Source organism: Maniola jurtina, chromosome 14 (assembly GCF_905333055.1).
Source record: "Maniola jurtina chromosome 14, ilManJurt1.1, whole genome shotgun sequence".
In the NCBI taxonomy this organism is placed as follows: Eukaryota; Metazoa; Arthropoda; class Insecta; order Lepidoptera; family Nymphalidae; genus Maniola; species Maniola jurtina.
Window position 1 is genome coordinate 10199603 of NC_060042.1, and position 18889 is coordinate 10218491.

The 18889-nt window shown below is 37.0% G+C and overlaps 1 protein-coding gene across 2 annotated transcripts in view; it reads right to left on the reverse strand.

The window, feature by feature from the left end:
• Positions 1-18889, reverse strand: part of LOC123872202 (voltage-dependent T-type calcium channel subunit alpha-1G-like) — a 176556-nt gene that overhangs the window by 138887 nt on the left and 18780 nt on the right. For both annotated transcript variants that reach the window (XM_045916386.1, XM_045916383.1), the window contains exon 2: positions 17449-17565. The gene's annotated coding sequence lies outside the window, so the exon portion shown is untranslated. The remainder of the gene's footprint in view (positions 1-17448; positions 17566-18889) is intronic.

An 18889-nucleotide genomic window follows, 5' to 3' on the forward strand; every position in this document is an offset into this window, starting at 1 on the left:
ATACAGATCTACTATCAGAATTTACTTGTGAATCCGCCAGAGAGTTCGGAAAATACATTTGCTACGAAAAACCTGCTCCATCTTTTATAAGCTACGCTACGCCTCTGAATACCATTCGTAACATAATATACAAAGCATTCCAATTGCCTCGTTGGGTTAGTGGTTATCATGTTCGACTGCGGACGACGGTTCTGGGTTCGATTCTCGGGTCGATATCTATACTAATAAATAAAATTGGTGTGTCTGTCTGTAATTTCGAAATAACTACCGCATATTAAGGTCATATGGTTATTTGAACGATACTATAACCGAATCACACGTTTTTAAAATTTTTGTCTGTCTGTCTGTCTGTCTGTCTGTCTGTCTGTCTGTTTGAAAAGGCTAATCTTGGGAACGGCTGAACCGATTTTGACGGGATTTTCACAGACAAGTAGAGAATTGACCAGGGAGTAACATAGGCTACTTTTTTAACCGACTTTCAAAAAGGGAGTTGTGTTTTTCTACCTATGTACACCGAAATCTCCGAGATTTCTGGACCGATTTGCGTCATTTCTTTTTTAATCGATAGAGGAACTTTGCGACATTGTTTCATAAAAAATTTGGAGTCCAACTCCTCAATCCTGATGCTGCAGGGGATCTGACCAATCCACGCGGGCGAAGCTGCGGGCTTCAGCTAGTGTAGGTATAAAATTCAGGTATAGGGGTTTTCTATTTAGAAAAGGGTCAGGTCAGTGGCGTGTCATTCCCGTGCTTCGGAGAGTACTTAAAGCCACCGGTCCTGCGCCTGATCTCTCTCCGATCGTGTAGGATTTCCGTGTTTCGATCGATCTCTGTGGAGATTGGCCGTCGTGGCTGAAAATCGATCGGAAAGACATTATTACTATTCTAAGTAGGTTTGTATGCATAGATATGTATGTATGGCTAGCCTTTATGGTATTAGTTCTTTTTACCCAACTACGGGAGGGTAATGTAGGTATGATGGAATTCTTTTCATCATAAATGGATTTTATACATTCAAACTGCGAATGTCCCATGATAGTTGGTTCGCTGTTTTTGCAATAAAAATTTGTGATGTTTATACCTATATACAAATTTGTGATGTTTATACATATATACAAATAGTAGAGTTTTTATGTGTGGATTTATAACACTTTAGATAAGGGGTTTTATGTATTGGATTTTTGGCAATATCTTCACCATAAGTTACTGTCAATATTTTTACTAAATAAGCTTGAAAGTGTTCGGTCACGAATTTGGAACACGGTTATGCATTTCGCCTTGGCTTGAGACATAACAATAACCTTCAGTTCGTGTGAAACCTCTCCCAGCGCATTCACGATAAAAAAAAGTGAGATATTCTGGCCAAAAAAATAACTTCCTATCTTTCAGATGGTTTGTCCTTCAATAACTTTGCTACGAAACAATGGATTTACTTGATTTTTGCATAGATATTATAGTTAAAGAGCTGGATAATGCCATGGACTTCTTTCTAACCAAAAAACCTTAATTCATGCAAACAACCACCAAAACATCAGCTAGTAATATCTCGGAATACAATATAATATGTTAATTTGTGTACAAAAGGAGCCTTAGGTTTGAGCAAAATATTAAACTTTTAGAAACTTGTAGGATGTAGGATCTCTACAAAGTCCGACTTAAGAAAGGATTTTTCAGAAATTCCTCGTGAACAGAGCAGGGGCGGGTCAACTAGTTTAAAACAAGCGCAAAATTGGCATTAGGTATGTTTTCTTCGTTAATTTGTTTATTAACCCAGTAACCCATTGTATTTCGCCTCGTCCAAGGATACGACATAGCTGGAATGCTGCCATGACATATATTCAATTTCACAACCTTGAGATATCTGATCTCAGATTTTTGCATTTTTATCTTTATCAATGTTCAAAGCTCGCCCCTGCCTTTACCTGGGTCATGTAATACAACTTGGGAGAAACAACTTCGAGAAAGAAGCTGACCGAAGAATACACAGCTGCTGGGCTGGGCAGCATTTGGAAAATTTCGTCAAGTCTTCAATCCATCGATACCCAATGATGACGCATGGGGCGGATTTCGTCTGTGTCGGTGTTAGCGGGCGGCGTGCTCTGCCTTTTTGGAGTGTTTTTTTTGTTGAAACTGACTGGAAAGCGCTTTAAGGGGGTGCCGTGCGTATGTCGGCGAGAGCCGGCACAGACGGGGTCCATACTTGTATAGTTTAACTAACTCGTTACAAATAACTACAAACTTGACATTGGCTAATCTTTGTAAAGCCAGACGAGAGAGGGGGGGACGCATGGGGCTGAAACGTGGACACTGACAGTTGGCCTTGTCCACAACTGCAAAGTCGCCGTGATATGTAGCGGGCTATAGTGGGGTGTCTCTCTGAGTGAAAAAATCTGTAACGAGGAAATCCATACGAGAAAGAAAGTAACCGACGTCATAGCTCAACGAATTAGCAAGCTGAAGAGGCAGTGGGCAGGCCTTGTCTGTCGCAGAACTGATGACTACTGAGGCAGACGTATTCTAGAGTAGAGACTATCAGCAAGATCAGTGTGGGACGGCCCCCAATCCGCTGGACTGACGACCTTAAGAAGATTGCGGGAAGTGGGTGGATAAGGAAGGTGGAGGAACAAGTGTGATGGCGCGCTCTTGTGAAAGTCTATATCCAACAGTAGACGTAAACAGGCTGATTGATTGATTATTATCATCAGCAGTATTGATATTAGTCCAAGATCAAATAAACTAGGGAGATTACCCTGGAAGGGTATTCCCCTAATCAGTCCCAGAATGCTACATCGCTAGACGGCACATCTTTAGGGTGGTAAATAACTATGACCAAAGCGACCCACCGTCAGCAGATCCAATTTAGATATCTATACTAATAAATAAAATTGGAGTGTCTGTCTGTAATTTCGAAATAACTACCTCATATTAAGCTCAAATGGTTATTTGAACGATACCAACACTGAATCACACGTTTTTAAAATTTTTGTCTGTCTGTCTGTCTGTCTGTCTGTCTGTCTGTCTGTCTGTCTGTTTGAAAAGGCTAATCTTCGGAACGGCTGGACCGATTTTGACGGGGTTTTCACAGACAAGTAGAGGATTGATCAGGGAGTAAAATAGGCTACTTTTTTAACCGACTTTCAAAAAGGGAGTTGTGTTTTTCTTCCTATGTACACCGAAATCTCCGAGATTTCTGAACCGATTTGCGTAATTTTTTTTTTAATCGATAGAGGAACTTTGTGACAACTTTCCCACGGGATTTCAGACCCTAAATCCACGCGGGCGAAGCTGCGGGCATCAGCTAGTTATTAATATAATTCTCGAAATTACACCCAGCAAGAATCAAAATCTAGACCTACCATGTACATACCATCGCTGCGCTAGGAAGGTAATCAAAAACATGTTTATCTCATTGATAACGTCACGTGCCGAACGATAAAAAGTTTCAGCAATTTGCAAGTCGATCTTGTAAACAAGAGTTTTATAAACATCCTCTGCCATTTAGTGCATAAATTATATTATTTTGGTTCTGAGGAAAAGTGCATAAAAATCTGGCTACAAACGATGGACTGGGCAGAATACCAGATTCATGACTTTTCAACCTAGACATTTTACGTTCATATCATATGGAGTAAGAAATCTGTTCTCGCTCATAGAGCATACTTATAATTCAATAACAGACCACTTACGCGTGATTTGTAATCCCTTGGTCTTTAGCTTTTTTATTGCAAGATAGGCAATGAAGAGGTCTAGATTGGAACCCGCTTGCCGCCTAGAAGGTGTCTAATTCAGGGTTTCCCAAACTATGGGTCGCGACCCACTGGTGGGTCGCGAGCGAATATTGAGTGGGCCCTGCCTATAGTACCAACCGTCCGAATTAAAACTAAATACCGAAATAAATTGGACTTATCAAACTCACTGCGATTAAAAGTAACTAAAGTTGAAGTTGATGTCAAAACTGTAATGGCGAAACATAGGAAACAATTTCATTTCAAACAATTCCTTCCCATTAAATTTATATAATTAAGTAATAAAAGATTGTATTAAAACAGTTTGTTATTTCAAAAGTCCTTTATTAATATTGCTAACGCTTAAATTTCCTAGAGGTGGGTCCCGAGTGTGTAAACTTAAATCAGATGAGTCGTAGCCCAGTCAACTTTGGGAACCACTGGTCTAATTCACTCCTTGCCTTGATTTATTTTACGATAATTTTTGCATTTCCTAATATTAAAACAATAATTTGAACTGTTAGTCGTATCATACTCCTCTTTCTTGACGCCGAAATGACTTTGAGGTAGTACATATTATGTTTCACGCAATCAGACGCATAGGCAATACGTCTACTTTTTTATATAATAATATAATTTTATAGACCGGATATCATCCGGCATCAGGTACTTATACCGGGTTGCCGGATGAATTATAGGCTAGAAATTACTCTGAATGGGTTTCCGATAAGAAACCCCTGCGTCTTTGTAGACCTTGTGAAATATAGAGGACTGAGAGTAATGTATTTATGAGGGGATAGTAAAAAAGAGACCACCAGCATGTAGAAAAGTCTATTAAACCTTTACCAATATTCTGTGTAGTAGCTTAGTAAGGTCATAAATGAATGGGTCAACATGTTGACGGAAAGGTACTACGAAATTACCCGTGAGACCCGCTCGAGTCAAAAGAGGCTTACTAGCAATACATTTCTGTACTCAAAATGTACAGTATAAAAATTCGGCGGCATTGGTAAGACCCATTAAAAATTTAGATTCCTCAACAGAAGTAGAAGACAACATGTCAGGAAATGCTAAAGCAAACACCGAACGTAAATACCCACGAGTGTGTTAATAATATAACACTTGATTTAACGACGAAGGAAAACATCGTGAAGAAACCTGTATGCTTGAGAGTTCTCCATGTTCTTAAAGGTCTGTGAAGTCTGCCAATCCGCACTTGCCCAGCGTGGTGGACTATTGCCATCATACTCTTCTCATACTGAATGACAATAGTAGTAGTAGAGAGACCTGGGGAGCTCGCTATGGGATGATGATAATAATGATTCTGTGCTATTATGATGATTTCTATTTTGTTACAGTTACAGTTTTTTTCTTTTTTCATTATCAACGTGAAATTAAATTTAAAAAATATCATTATTAAAAGTAACGCAGATACCTATGTAAAAAAGTTGATTGTAATGTTGATCTCATTAAAAACATTGACGTCACAGCAAAAATGGTTATAATCCTGAGCGTACACATCGCCGATCCGACTCAATGAATATAAAATGCAAATGTGAATGAAAAATTCCATTTTATATTTACAAGAGTGCTCCATAATATAAGACTTACCTACATCGGGTACGTTATGTTGGAATTAATAGATATCTTTAGACTAATGAAAAAATGAATAGCACAATAATGTGCTCTATTTTTGGAGGAATTGTAATAGCTACTCGTAGCTGGACTCGTAGCTATGCCTATATGAAAAAAATTTGAGTGAGTCTAGCGTATTTATAACTGTAATATCTCTCTACCTATTAAAAAATAAACATATGTATACTAATATTAAAAATGCGAAAGTGTCTGTCTGTTTGTCTGTCTGCTTCTGTAGCTTTTCACGGCCCAACAGTTTAACTGATTTTGATGCATGCGTGTATGCAGATTTGATGGCACAGTTTTAGCTACATCCTTGGGACGAAATATAGGCTACTTTTTACCCCAGAAATACAAGATCCATATAACCGATTTATATGTTTGGTGCAGAGGTAGCTTGCGTTCCGGAAATTGATATAGGCTACTTTTTATCCCGAAAAAGCAAAGAGTTCCCACGTTATGTGAAAGCAAAGAGTTCCCACGAGATTTTTTAACAAACCGTAATCCACACGACGAAGTCGCGGGCAGCATCTAGTTCTTTATAACTTACAATGATTCAACTTCTAATGGTAACGATACTGACACTCATATTGGGATTATTCATCATTATTGTCGACAGACAGACGTCCACTGCTGGACATAGGTTTCTTGTAGGGACTTCTACACGCTACGGTCCTGCGCCGCGCCGCCTGAATCCAGCGGCTCTCTGCTACTCGTTTGATGTCGTCTACCCATCTAGTGTGGATTTTCCAACGCTGGGCTTTCTGGTGCAAGGTAGCTATTCTAGTATATAAACGTACGCTTTAAATTGACAACTTTCTTTATTGAACTCGGTAAATGTAACCCTAATTGGCCCTTCTGAAAATAAAACCTTATTATGTACTCAAGTCGTAACGTTTAGAAGAGTCATGGTCAGCACTCACCCCCGATCAAATTACGGATAAGGGTGCGATAGGCTCGATAGGTAATTAAACTAAACCCGATGTATTAACTTTGCTTAATAGCTTTCGAAACTCTTACGTAGTTCTGAAAAAACCAATAATTTTTTTTTTTTTTTAGTTTTATTGTAATATTTAAAAAAAAAAAGTAATTTAAAACTCATTCTACTTCTAATCCTGAAAAATCAAAGATTTCCTACGAGTTTTTTAATACGCAGGTACTTAAATCCACGCGGACGAAGTCACGGAAAGTTGAGAAGAGTTTTTTTTACTATCGTATCGAGTGTTGAGTTAAATTAAAGAGGAAAAAATTCCACGTTGATAAAATATATAAATATAGTAAATACAATATTAAAATACACCCAGCGACAGAAAAACTATTTTAATGTATAAGTACATTTCAGCGTTTATAATGCGGAGTAATCAGGTTTTAGTTTTGAACTTTATCTTGTAATGTACAAACCTACTTATATGTGTCCGGAAGCATATTAGCAAGATGCCCGAAGCGAAATTCTGATCCTAAACTTGTTTTGATCTTGGTTGAATCTGTTTGTCTGTTCCGAAAATAGGTTCAACCAGAGATATCTGTGGCTCTGGAGATCGGTATGAGATGCAAACGCTGAAATGGATATATTACACACGCTGGAAATGGTGTGCCATGCAAAACGGCAGTTATTTTTTGTACCGATTCGTAATGCTCCACCGACTATGGTGTCGTCTTTTAAACACTAGGCCACGCTCCTTTGCATGCGTTTATATGGCGTTTCCGTACGAAATTCTGGTTATGCTGCTTAAGTACTAATACTTGCAGGATTGGGATAGTTTTTGCCTTTCCATATAATACCTATGTTTGCACAAAACCACTGAAATGGTTATACAGGATGTAACTTTATCTTGTCGTTTAGTGATTTAGTATTTTTCAAACCCGCATTATATAGCGTGTAAAACTCGGGTCAATTCCCCACTTCGTGGCATTGACTTCGAGTGACCTATTTACCGAACGTTCGTTGACCTCTACGTCAGTTAGATGTTTTATTTGCAATATATTGTGAACTTTAAAATAAAGGATTTTTTTTTTAAATAGCAGTTTTTTTACGGTATCTTATCAGTATTTAGCTTGATAAGGCCTCACCCAGCGTATCGGGAATCAAAAAATGGTATTCGTCTTGACACAATGTTGATTGATGTTTCATCATTAACATTTAAATCCGAGTATGCTCACATGACGCTCACTCCTGACATAACCTTTAAAGTGGTGAAAATCGTGGTGCTTCGAAAATAGGTCGGCAATCGAAAGTCCAGCGTAGAATATTAGTAAAGGTCAGTAGATGCAAACCTACACTCACGTGTAATGTCAATCAATCAAAAGTGAATGTTAGTGCTTTGTTTATTCCGTTCAGAGCAGTATTTTGGGATTCCATAATCTGTAGTGTTGAGTTTCCGGAATTTGATTTCGGAAGTGAATTCCTTAGTTACAACGATCTTTGTTAAATTAAATTGTAGTCTCTGTAAACAATTTTTTTTACTACTTTAATTTTCTTAAGAAGCACTTATTGCTAAACCAAAGCACTTTTTTAACAGAGAAACGACTTTTATTAAAGAAAAATCTTTACGTCACTTTTTCTACTTTTTCCTTGCTAACGTATTTAATCAGGGGGCACGGCAGTGCCCCCGCCAAGACGAGCCAAACGGCGGCCGGGGCGCTACGTACCTTTTTCTCGAAGTGTTTCGCCGTATTTTCGACCCGTCATAACTTCGGTCTGGATGACGTTAGAAAGCTGAAATTTTCAATATAAGGTGTCCTCAGCAAATTTACCAAATATACCAAGTATCAAATATCTAGCTTTTATAGTTACAGATTTATTGATACCTAAAATACGCCGATTTCGTCCCTCACTGATGATCATCAAAACCTCTACTCAAAACCTCTAAGGTACTTCCCGAAGTCCTAGAAGACTGAAATTTGGTATGTAGACTAGAAATTGCATACAAACTACAGGAAAATTAAGAAATTGGAAATTGCCCCCCCTCTACGCCTCTTATGGGAAAAGCAAATCTGTAAACTCTGTCGCTAGAATGCTGATATTTTCAGGATAAGATGTCCATGGCAGATTTATTAAACGCACTGAGTATCAATTGTCTAGCTTTTATAGTTTCAGATTTATTGACAGTCAACACTTCTAGTCTGTAATTCTAGGGTACTTCCCGAAGTGCTAGAAGACTGAAATTTGGTATGTAGACTAGAAATTGCATACAAACTACAGGAAAATTAAGAAATTTGAAATTGCCCCCCCATTACGCCTCTTATGGGAAAAGCAAATCTGTAAATTCTGTTGCTAGAATGCTGATATTTTCAGGATAAGATGTCCTTGGCAGATTTATTAAACGCACTGAGTATCAATTGTCTAGCTTTTATAGTTTCAGATTTATTGACAGTCAAAACTTCTAGTCACAAATTCTAGGGTACTTTCTGAAGTCCTAGAAGACTGAAATTTGGCATTAAGCAGGAATTTCAAGAATTATGAACAACAGATAAATTAAGAAATCGGGTCCCCCTTCATCCCCTTGTATATGAGATGCATATCTGTAAAATCTGTTACTCGAATACTAAAGTTTTCAAGATAAGATGTCCGTGGCAGATTTATCAAACGTACCAAGTATCTGTGTTTCCTGAAGTCCTAAAAGACTGAAGTTTGGTATATCTGCTTCAAAATTGAGTTGCAAGATTCCAATCGAACAAACATATTTACATACGAGTACATTGCAAGTTGAATAAAAGCTTTTAAAAAAAGAGGTAACGATAGAGAGTGGGCCATGTAAATGATGTACCTACAAGAAATAGATCCAAAAAAAATCTAGGGCACCTGCCAAAAAGAAATGAAATCCCACCAAAAACATTTCATGTAAAAAGGTAGCCAAGACTCACAAGTTCATAATGTTTTCACTGTTAAAAAGTTATGAGATCTCTAGTAGAGCCAAGCCCCTAGCTGACCTTAGATTTGTGCTGGCCATGGGAGCTATCCCAAGCCCAAAGTATATAGCTTTTAAATGTTCTTGACTATATGACATTTATAACAATAAATAACAAATCACTCTACTTACAAGCTCTGATTCTACAAACCCTATATCTTGGTAAAAAAGTACGGCTTGGCCGTTTACAGTTCGTGGATTTTTTATCTGAATTAACATTTAAGCCCGGAATAGCTTCTGCGACCATCACGAAGTACAATACAAATTAGTAATTGTCGAACAAACTATTCCTTATGGCCTTAAAATATGTTATGTCATGTATTAGTTTTACGAACATTAAACGGCCAAGCCGTCCTTTTTTACCAAGATGTAGGGTTTGTAGAATCAGAGCTTGTAAGTAGAGTGATTTGTTATTTATTGTTATAAATGTCATATAGTCAAGAACATTTAAAAGCTATATACTTTGGGCTTGGGATAGCTCCCATGGCCAGCACAAATCTAAGGTCAGCTAGGGGCTTGGCTCTACTAGAGATCTCATAACTTTTTAACAGTGAAAACATTATGAACTTGTGAGTCTTGGCTACCTTTTTACATGAAATGTTTTTGGTGGGATAATCTTTTTCATAAAAAGTCAAGTCAAGTACCTACTCTAACAAAAGTAGGAAATTGTTAAGGGGTAACATACTCAAGAATTCCTTTTTAATTTGTCGACGGAGTAATATACGAGCCCGGTTTATAAGGAGCTTTGCCAAGAAAACTACTTACAAGTACGTACGAAGAAAGCGTACCTTAAATAAATAAATAAAATAACATTCGAACACAGCGTAGAGCAACGGTTAACTAGACCGTAAAACGCTATACTAAAGGCACTAAAATTGAATTACAAGCGCTGAATTATCAAAAATGCAATAATATAATTAAGTGTTTCATAATATATTCTGTCTTTGTATTTTTATAACAATAAAGTTGTTTAAATAAATAAATAAATAAATATTTAAATAAATAAAGAACATCTATTAATAAGTCTAAGCACTAAGTTGGCTAACATTGATTCATACAGTTCATTGTATTCTTGTATTAAAATTAAGGATTGCGTAAAACACGTCGTCGCGTTGTGTTTGCCTCAGGCTTTAAAGCACGTACGGAAAGCTATTATGTAAGTAGGTACATTATTATAAAATTTCATTTTATTTTTAAAGCTATTTAGAATTGCTACTTCAGCTGCTTTTAGAAATATTAGCTTGCATATTTTTTTAGAGTAATGGCATGCTAAAGCGGTGCGCTATTCCTGTGGGAACTTTGGCTGGTAATTTTGTATGCTGTATCGTGCAAGCAAAATGTACTTTAGTACATATCGCGTGAAAACTATAAGTATGTTTTTAAATACCACACTTATCACACTTACACACGTGTGCGTGGATGTATGTGTGTATGTTTGTTACTCTTTCACGCAAAAACTACTGGGCTAATTTGGCTGTCTGGAATGGAGATAGATTATACCCTGGATTAGCAGATATGCAACTTATCCTGCAAAATTAAAGAGTTCCTGCAAGATTTTTAAACCCTAAATCCACACATACAAAGTCGCGGGCATCAGCTTGTATTATAATAAAATTACTGGGTATAATAATATTCTATGACCGAATTTCGAATTTGAAATTCGGCCACGGTGGCCAATTTCACCTTGCGACTGAAAAACGGAACCCTTATCACTTTTTTATCTGTCTGTCTTCTGTCTGTCGTGTCTGTTAAGAAAACCTATAGGGTAGTTCCCGTTGACCTAGAATCATGAAATTTGGCAGGTAGGTCAATTTTTGGTCAGATCACGAAAAAAAAAATGAAAATGTGTTTCAATTTTCAAAGTAAGATAGCTATACCAAGTGGCATATCATATGAAAGGATTTTATCTGTGCATTCTAAAACAGATTTTTATTTATTTTTACGCATAACAGTTTTGATTTATCGTGCAAAATGTTGGAAAACCCCGAGCAGATACCTACCCTCGGTGCGCGAGTTTGACTCGGACATGGCTGTTTTTTTCAAACTGAGTGCCCTTTGCCGTACTGCATAATAATGTTTCGCCTAAGGAATATTTATCTAATGTCAAGAAAAAGTTAAAAAGAAGCCGTCAAGTTGTCGATATTTTTGAAAGGTATTAAGTAGCATAATCTGCTGACTTCATAATAAGTTTCGAAGTTCTTACGGGGATTTTTTGGGCAGGATAAAATTGATGGACTGACAATTTCTACGGTTCTGAGTTCAGGGATATTTGTTTCGTTATCAAATCTACATTACATTAAAAATATTTAAAAAAGTAGGTAAACATTGTGATCACTGAGTACCTAGAGATAAAATTGTGATAGTATTTGTCTGTTTGTTTGCTAATCTTTTGATTTACTAAACTGATTTTAAAATTCTGCCTATTTGGTATAGCTGTTATACTTACAGGCAATATTTTTGAATTTTTTTCAAAAGCGGGATGATGGGAAAAGGGGAGTAAAAGATTTCTTTCATCTTTCAAACTGAAAGCGATCGCAACACTAAACTGAACTAAATGAAGTATTTTCATAAATGTAGTACCCTGGTAAGCGACGGAAGTTCTTAAGCAATAACATACATACTCAAGCATCACTTTTTAATCCATCGTTGGACCAACAAGCATGCACTTGGTTTCAAGAAAACTACATAATATTCAAGAACATTTTTCTTAGTAAATTTATTTCCACATTTTTGCATAAATAACCGTAAAAGAAATGACCGCTCGCTGTACATTGAGAAAATTTTACTTCTATGCTTTCACATCCATACTTCCATACTAATCCTAATCCTACTAATATTATAAAATATGTGAAAGTGTGGATGTTTGGATTTTTGGATGTTTGGAGTTTGTTACTAAATCACGCAAAAACTACTGTGCGGATTTGGCTGAAATTTGGAATGGAGATAGATTATACCCTGGATTAACACAGGCTACTTTTTATCCCGGAAAATCAAAGAGTTCCCGCGGGATTTTGAAAAAGGTAAATCCACGCGGGCAAAGTAGCGGGCATCAGCTAGTATAACTAATAAATACTAATACACTAATAATATTATAAATGCGAAAGTGTGTCTGTCTGCCTGTCTGCCAGCTTTTGGTTAACTGATTTTGATGAATTTCGGTGCAAAGTTAGCTCACATCCCGGGGACGGACATGGCTACTTTCTATCCTGGAAAATCAAAGAGAATAATCTTTAAAAATCCAAATCCACGAGGACGAAGTCTCAGGCATCATCTAGTCTTAGTAACTCCGAGGATTTACGAGGAGTCAACTGTTTGGAGCATTACCTGTACACAACATCTGCTTAAAATTTACCGACCGTTAACAAACTTAAGGAAGAGTGAATTGTTCCTTAGCATTTCGTTAGTAAATACACGGTATTGTACACCAGTAATTAAGACCAGGGTCTGTTTTAGATTAGTAGATAGTCTCTGAAGTAGATTTCTATGCCAGGGTATTTTTTGCGTCATTCAGAACTAGCTGATGCCCGCCACTTCATTCCTGTGAATATAGATTTTTAAAAATCCCGTGGGGACTCATTGATTTTCCCGGACAAAAAGTAACCTATGTAACCTCCATTCCAACAGCCAAAACCGTCCAGTAGTTTATGCGTGAAAGCGTAACAAACATCCATCCATACATACCTACAAACTTTCGCTATAATATTAGTAGGCTCTAATTTTCTGCCTTTAACTTAGTAGCAGAGTATGCTTCGAATTCTTTTCCACCAAAGGTAAGCAAAGCAATGCTATGAAAATCCGACGATCCTATTGGTTGATATCGTACACATAATATTATGATATCGTATTTCGTACACATCCTTCGCTACGCATAATCTCTGGTGTAAAGGCAACCTTATGGTCATTTTTTAATAGACTATCAGGAAATAGAGCCAAATTGGAAAGGGATAAAAAATATTGGAATTTAGAATTGTCGTATCATTTAGCTTTAGTTTTCTTGCGGAAATAGAAACTCTATAATAACAGTGTTCTCCGGAATCGCAATTTCATATCACTTGAGTCTAGTTTTCTCCCGGAAATAGAAGACGGGTAATATACTTGTTGCTCTCAAGTAGAGCCGGGTACTCATGTGCGAGTTTTAAAATGAAAAAAAGAAAAACCTTCATTGAGGTAGCTTCTGCTCAAAAATCAACTTAACATTTACAAAAATAATATTTAAAAATGTTGTCACACTAATATTATAAAGGCGAAAGTTTGTGTATATGTGTGTGTATGTTTGTTACTCCTTCATGCAAAAACTACTAGACGGATTTGACTGAAATTTGGAATGGAGATAGATAATATCGTGGATTAGCACATAGGCTACTTTTTATCCCGGAAAATCAAAGAGTTCCCACGGAATTACGAAAAACCTAAATCCACGCGGGCGAAGTCGCGGGCATCGGCTAGTCTTAAATATTATTAATGCGACCAATACCTGAAATAGTTAGGCCACTTAGCTTGTGTTGAGGCTCTAGGCATCTCAGACACAAACCTCGAATGGCGCATATTTGAGATACCAATTAGGATTTCTGTACAGGTGCCCCAACGCTGATTTTCAGTGGCCGTATTATTTTTAGTGCAGGATAAATAATATTACAAATGGTGGCTTAAATAAATAAACCAAAAAGTAGCGAATAATGCTTTACTAGTAAGGCATACATAAAGAAATAAGAAATGTCCATGTTTTCCATAATATTTTCAAAGGTGTGTGAAGTCTACCAATCCGCACTTGGCCAGCGAGGAGGTATGGCCACAGAAATCCAAATATACCTACTAAGAAATGGCCAACCCCTTTTCATTCTGAGAGGAGACCCCGTGCTCAGTAGTGAGCCGCTAATGGGTTTGATGATAATGATTACAATGGTTACAGTAACCCGTAAATAGTGGGTTTTCAGCTTAATATACTGTTCTTGTTAGTAAAGGAGGGCCTCAAGGCTTAACATTAGTTACGCAAGTTTTGCATTAACATCGAGTTTTGAGGCACAAACTCGAACTTGGAGCGAATTGGAGAGAAGTTTTGCAAGAAAGTTCTTACAACCGTTTCTCGGTTTCTCGCTTTAAATATGGCATTTTCAGTTTATTCAATGCTGGTCGCACATCACATCATGAGCCGCTTGAGTCACACGTCGAAACTTCGTATTTTAAGACCTGAAATTGGGAATAACGCTATCACATTCCTGCAAATTAGTACAATACAATATAGAGCTGTGGTATCTTTAACAAAAATCACAATTTGGCTCAAATTCAAAGAAAGTGGTTGACGTTTTCTGACCTCCAGGATTATTTTTAATTAGATTATAGATTACGTAAATACTAACTGACCCCCCCCCCCCCCCTCGGGTTCACTCGAGTGGGATATTTGAAAATCCCATAATATGTAACCCCCTAAATACCTGAAAATAGCGGTATTTGAGGTCATGATGTAATATGCAATCGGCTTACAATAATAATAATTGTCATCAGTATTTTAAAACTAGGTCGCGCTATCATTGTGCCTTATCTTCTGTCGCCATCACACAGTTGACAATACAACTCCCCATTCCAACCTCATTCCAACCCTATATACTTAATTGTATGTTAACAAACCCCTCGTGTTAATGTACCCCAATATAAAATTTTATATTTAGAGAGGTGCTATTATTTTAACAGTTAAGTAGGCTGTATAAAATTTTGATTTTAGGAAAATCGTATGGCTATCACACGAAGGTATTCTTTTATTTACGTGCCCAGTTCCGAGTTAGTTAGTCACGCAATGTTTTACTTTGGCGTTCGTATTTTTCATTCAACAAATAAAATCAGGAAATAATATGCACCTATTAACACTGAGTACACTAAATAGTATATCCAAGCAGAAGCCAAGTCTTGTTGATACAAGTGTAAATTAAAAATTTATAACACCCCCGACAACTGGGGCAACAACGCCCGAAAATGTAATGCAGTATCTGTGTATCTGTGTAGGCATATGTCTGTGGCATCTTAGCTCCTATACTAATGAACCGATTTTAATTTAATTTTTTTTTTTTTGTTTGAAAGGTGGTTTGATCGAGAGTGTTCTTAGCTATAATCCAAGAAAATCGGTTCAGCCGTTTGAAAGTTATCAGCTCTTTTCTAGTTACTGTAACCTTCACTTGTCAGGGGTGTTATCAATTTTTAATTTACACTTGTAAAGTCTGTCAAACCATTTTAAACATATTTTAAAAGAGAAATCTTGCAGTCGCTTCTCATTCGATGCGGTCCTTTCATCTAAAGAAAGCTCCACAATTGTCGTCGGCAGTGTAACTAGGTCGGAGCTATCGCCGAGCCTTATCTCTTGCTTCCGTAGCGATTACATTTACAATACACCTTCTCGTTCCATTATTTCATACTATTGAACCAGCAATAGATTATAACCAACTAGATAATACCCGCGACTTCGCTTGAATTTAAGTTTTTAAAATTCCCGTGGAAATTCTTTAATTTTCAGGAATTAAAATTAGTTTATCTCCGTTTCTAGGTACCAAATTTCGTTTCCGTAAACAAAAACTCTTCAAACTATCTTTAAACTTTTCGGGATAAAAAGTAGTCTATGTCCTTATTCGGCATGCAAGCTATCTATGTTGCAAAACGTCGAAATAGGTTAAATAGATTGGTCGTGAACAGGTAGATAAGCAGACAGACACACACACACTCACAGAGAGACAGAAGTATGGATTATATTGTAAATATGACAAATTGTTGCCTAGGTACGTTAGTGACGTTTTTCTTGTAAAATGCTCTTCACAGTGTGAACGTCTTCATACAGTCTTGGTATTACAACTTCAAAGAACCTCGCCGCGTTGGATGCCTTGTGTGTGTCTAAGCCCTTACCTTGTCACGCAATCGAGATAATATTGCTGAGTAGGGTGGATAAAAATATGTTTGTGTAATTGTAGAGAGAAATAATAGTTATTTTTTTTTGGCACGCCTGAGAGCCATTAGCTGTGCAAAGAAAGTAAATGTTATTAAAAAATAGAAATTGTATTTCTTCCGTAAAAGGATTGTTCAGATTTTTTGCGATAATGCATGTAAAAATCTTGCTTGCACCAGCGCTGCAGCGGTCTCGCTCAACCATAACGATCACGTATCATCGTATTCGTCGCTTAAGGTAAGTAGGTCCAAACAAGCCTTCGGCTTCGGCCACTACCCCCGAAAATTAAACGAACTGTTACGAAAGCGCAATGGAAGAAGTAAAGTGCGGTAAAAAGGGAAGCGTTAAAACAACAGTCAATATTAACTCATTATTTTATTCACCTTCAGCCAATCTTTAATTGAAGGGTTAAGTTAGGGTTATTAAATCTTCAGCTTCGGCCGAAGATTGCAGCAATAGCCTATTTCAATCAGGAATCAATCTTTCTTAAGCCCGATCATCCGGCTATCCAATCGTGTCGGTGATCACAATACGCGTAGGTATCTAAAATCTAATACGTGTAGACACTTTAATGCGTTTGAGCATACAGATCGGCGATCATGCTTGCAAATTACTGATCATCGTGGCTCGCAATATGAATCCTGATTAGAAAAAAGCTTAGGTGTGGACCCATCCTTACTCTAATTTTAAAATTTAAATACAAGTCTAAAATTGGTTTAAGAATTTCAGTAGACTATTCTTTCAAGTTTCATGATCCAATTTTAATAGTTACAAGTTTGTGAAGATTTTCATACTTTCCTACATTTTTTTCTATGAAAAATGAAGTACTTTTTTACGAAGTTTTAAAAGCATTTTAAAGTGAAACTTTCGTTTTAGCTAGCACACTTAAACTTACAAGGGCTATTATAGTAAAGTTTGTCAAAACTTAAAACCAGTACACAGACTATCGGGATTATATTATAACTAGAGGATGCCCGCGACTTCGTCCGCATGGGTTTAGGTTTTTAAAGATCCCGTGGGAAATGTTTGATTTTCCGGGATAAAAAGTTGCATATATCAATTACAGGGACGTAAGCTACCTCGGTACCAAATTTCATACAAATCGTTTAAGCGGATGGGTTTTTGAGATTCCCGTGGGAACCGTGTTGGGCCGTGAAAAGGTAGCAGACAGACAGACAGACACACTTTCGCATTTATACGAGTAATATTAGTATGGATATGAATTAAGTCCGTCAGGGACCTTTAGGCAACTTACCTCTACTAGGAGAGCTGAAAAACTATGAAAATCTTGATCACTCCGAGCACTTTCCACTTTTTAGAGCAGTATAATTTAAACCTACGTAGTTTGTAAAACTACGATATGCGGGGTTATCTGGAACGAAAAGAAAGACAACAATTAACATTGAATATAAGGAAGCATCACTTTTCGGAAGTCCATAATGTACAAGGGACAACGAACTTTGATAACATATTTGACTACCCATACCTATCATAAATGCGAAAGTGTGTTTGTTTTTTAGTTTATTGGTTTGTTGACTTGTTGGTTTGTCCAAAGGTGAAAGAAAACTTGATAACATTTACAAGGGCTACTATTATAATGTGCTCCATAACAATCTCAAAGGTCTTTGATGTTTGCCACAGCGTTGGCCAAGTGGCCAATCTACGGTGGACTAGGTGTGTCCATTGTCCATCGCGGATTGGCTACTTCCAGGATCTATTTCATATCAGGGTGTACCCTGACTTGGAGATAACGAATACGATGATTGAATACATTTAAAAGCAAAAGGACAGTCCTCATTAAAATTACGAGTTATTATAAAATATATTCATAATAGGAATTTATAATGTACCCACAAAACCACTACTTTATCTCAATTTGGGCAAGCCAGCGTAAAATATTCTCTTTGGCACGGAATTGTTTGCGCCATAATGGGAAAATCAATTATTTACCCAAAAGGAACATGCTGTGTAATCTCTCGACGAAGATTTTAATCTAAATAAAAGATCTCTAACAACCTGTGTAATTAGGGCTTTTACTTATGATGCTTTTTTATCGACAACATACTAATTATTTTGGTAGAAAGGCATTCCGAATGTTTTTTATATGCTAGTTATCAAAAAATATTTCTTCTATTTCTGTTTGCTTGAGTATGTTGGTAAGTAGTGATGACTGATGATGTAGTCAAAGAGAGTCCTTAGATTTTTTTTAATCCCATAGAAAATCATTAATTTTAACATACGGCCTCGGGATGCAAGTTAAGTATGTCTGTACCAAACGTCAAATCGGTTTTACGGATAAATCGTGACAAGCAGACAGACAGACACATTTACGAGTATAATATTAATATTGATATGGATACCTAGAGCTCATTTAATATTTCCACTAGTTTTTAACCCCCGACCCAAAAAGAGGGGTGTTATAAGTTTGACGTGTGTATCTGTGTATCTGTCTGTGGCATCGTAGCTCCTAAACTAATGAACCGATTTTAAGTTTTTTTTTGTTTGAAAGGTGGCTTGATCGAGAGTGTTCTTAGCTATAATCCAAGAAAATCGGTTCAGCCGTTTTTTTTTTTTTTAAATAAGAATATTAGCTATGCTAATCATGACTAATACTCCCCTTTTCCCTCCAATTAAGCGTAAAGCTTGTGCCAGGAGTGGGTACGACAATAGTGCAACGGGTGGGGTTTGAACCGCCG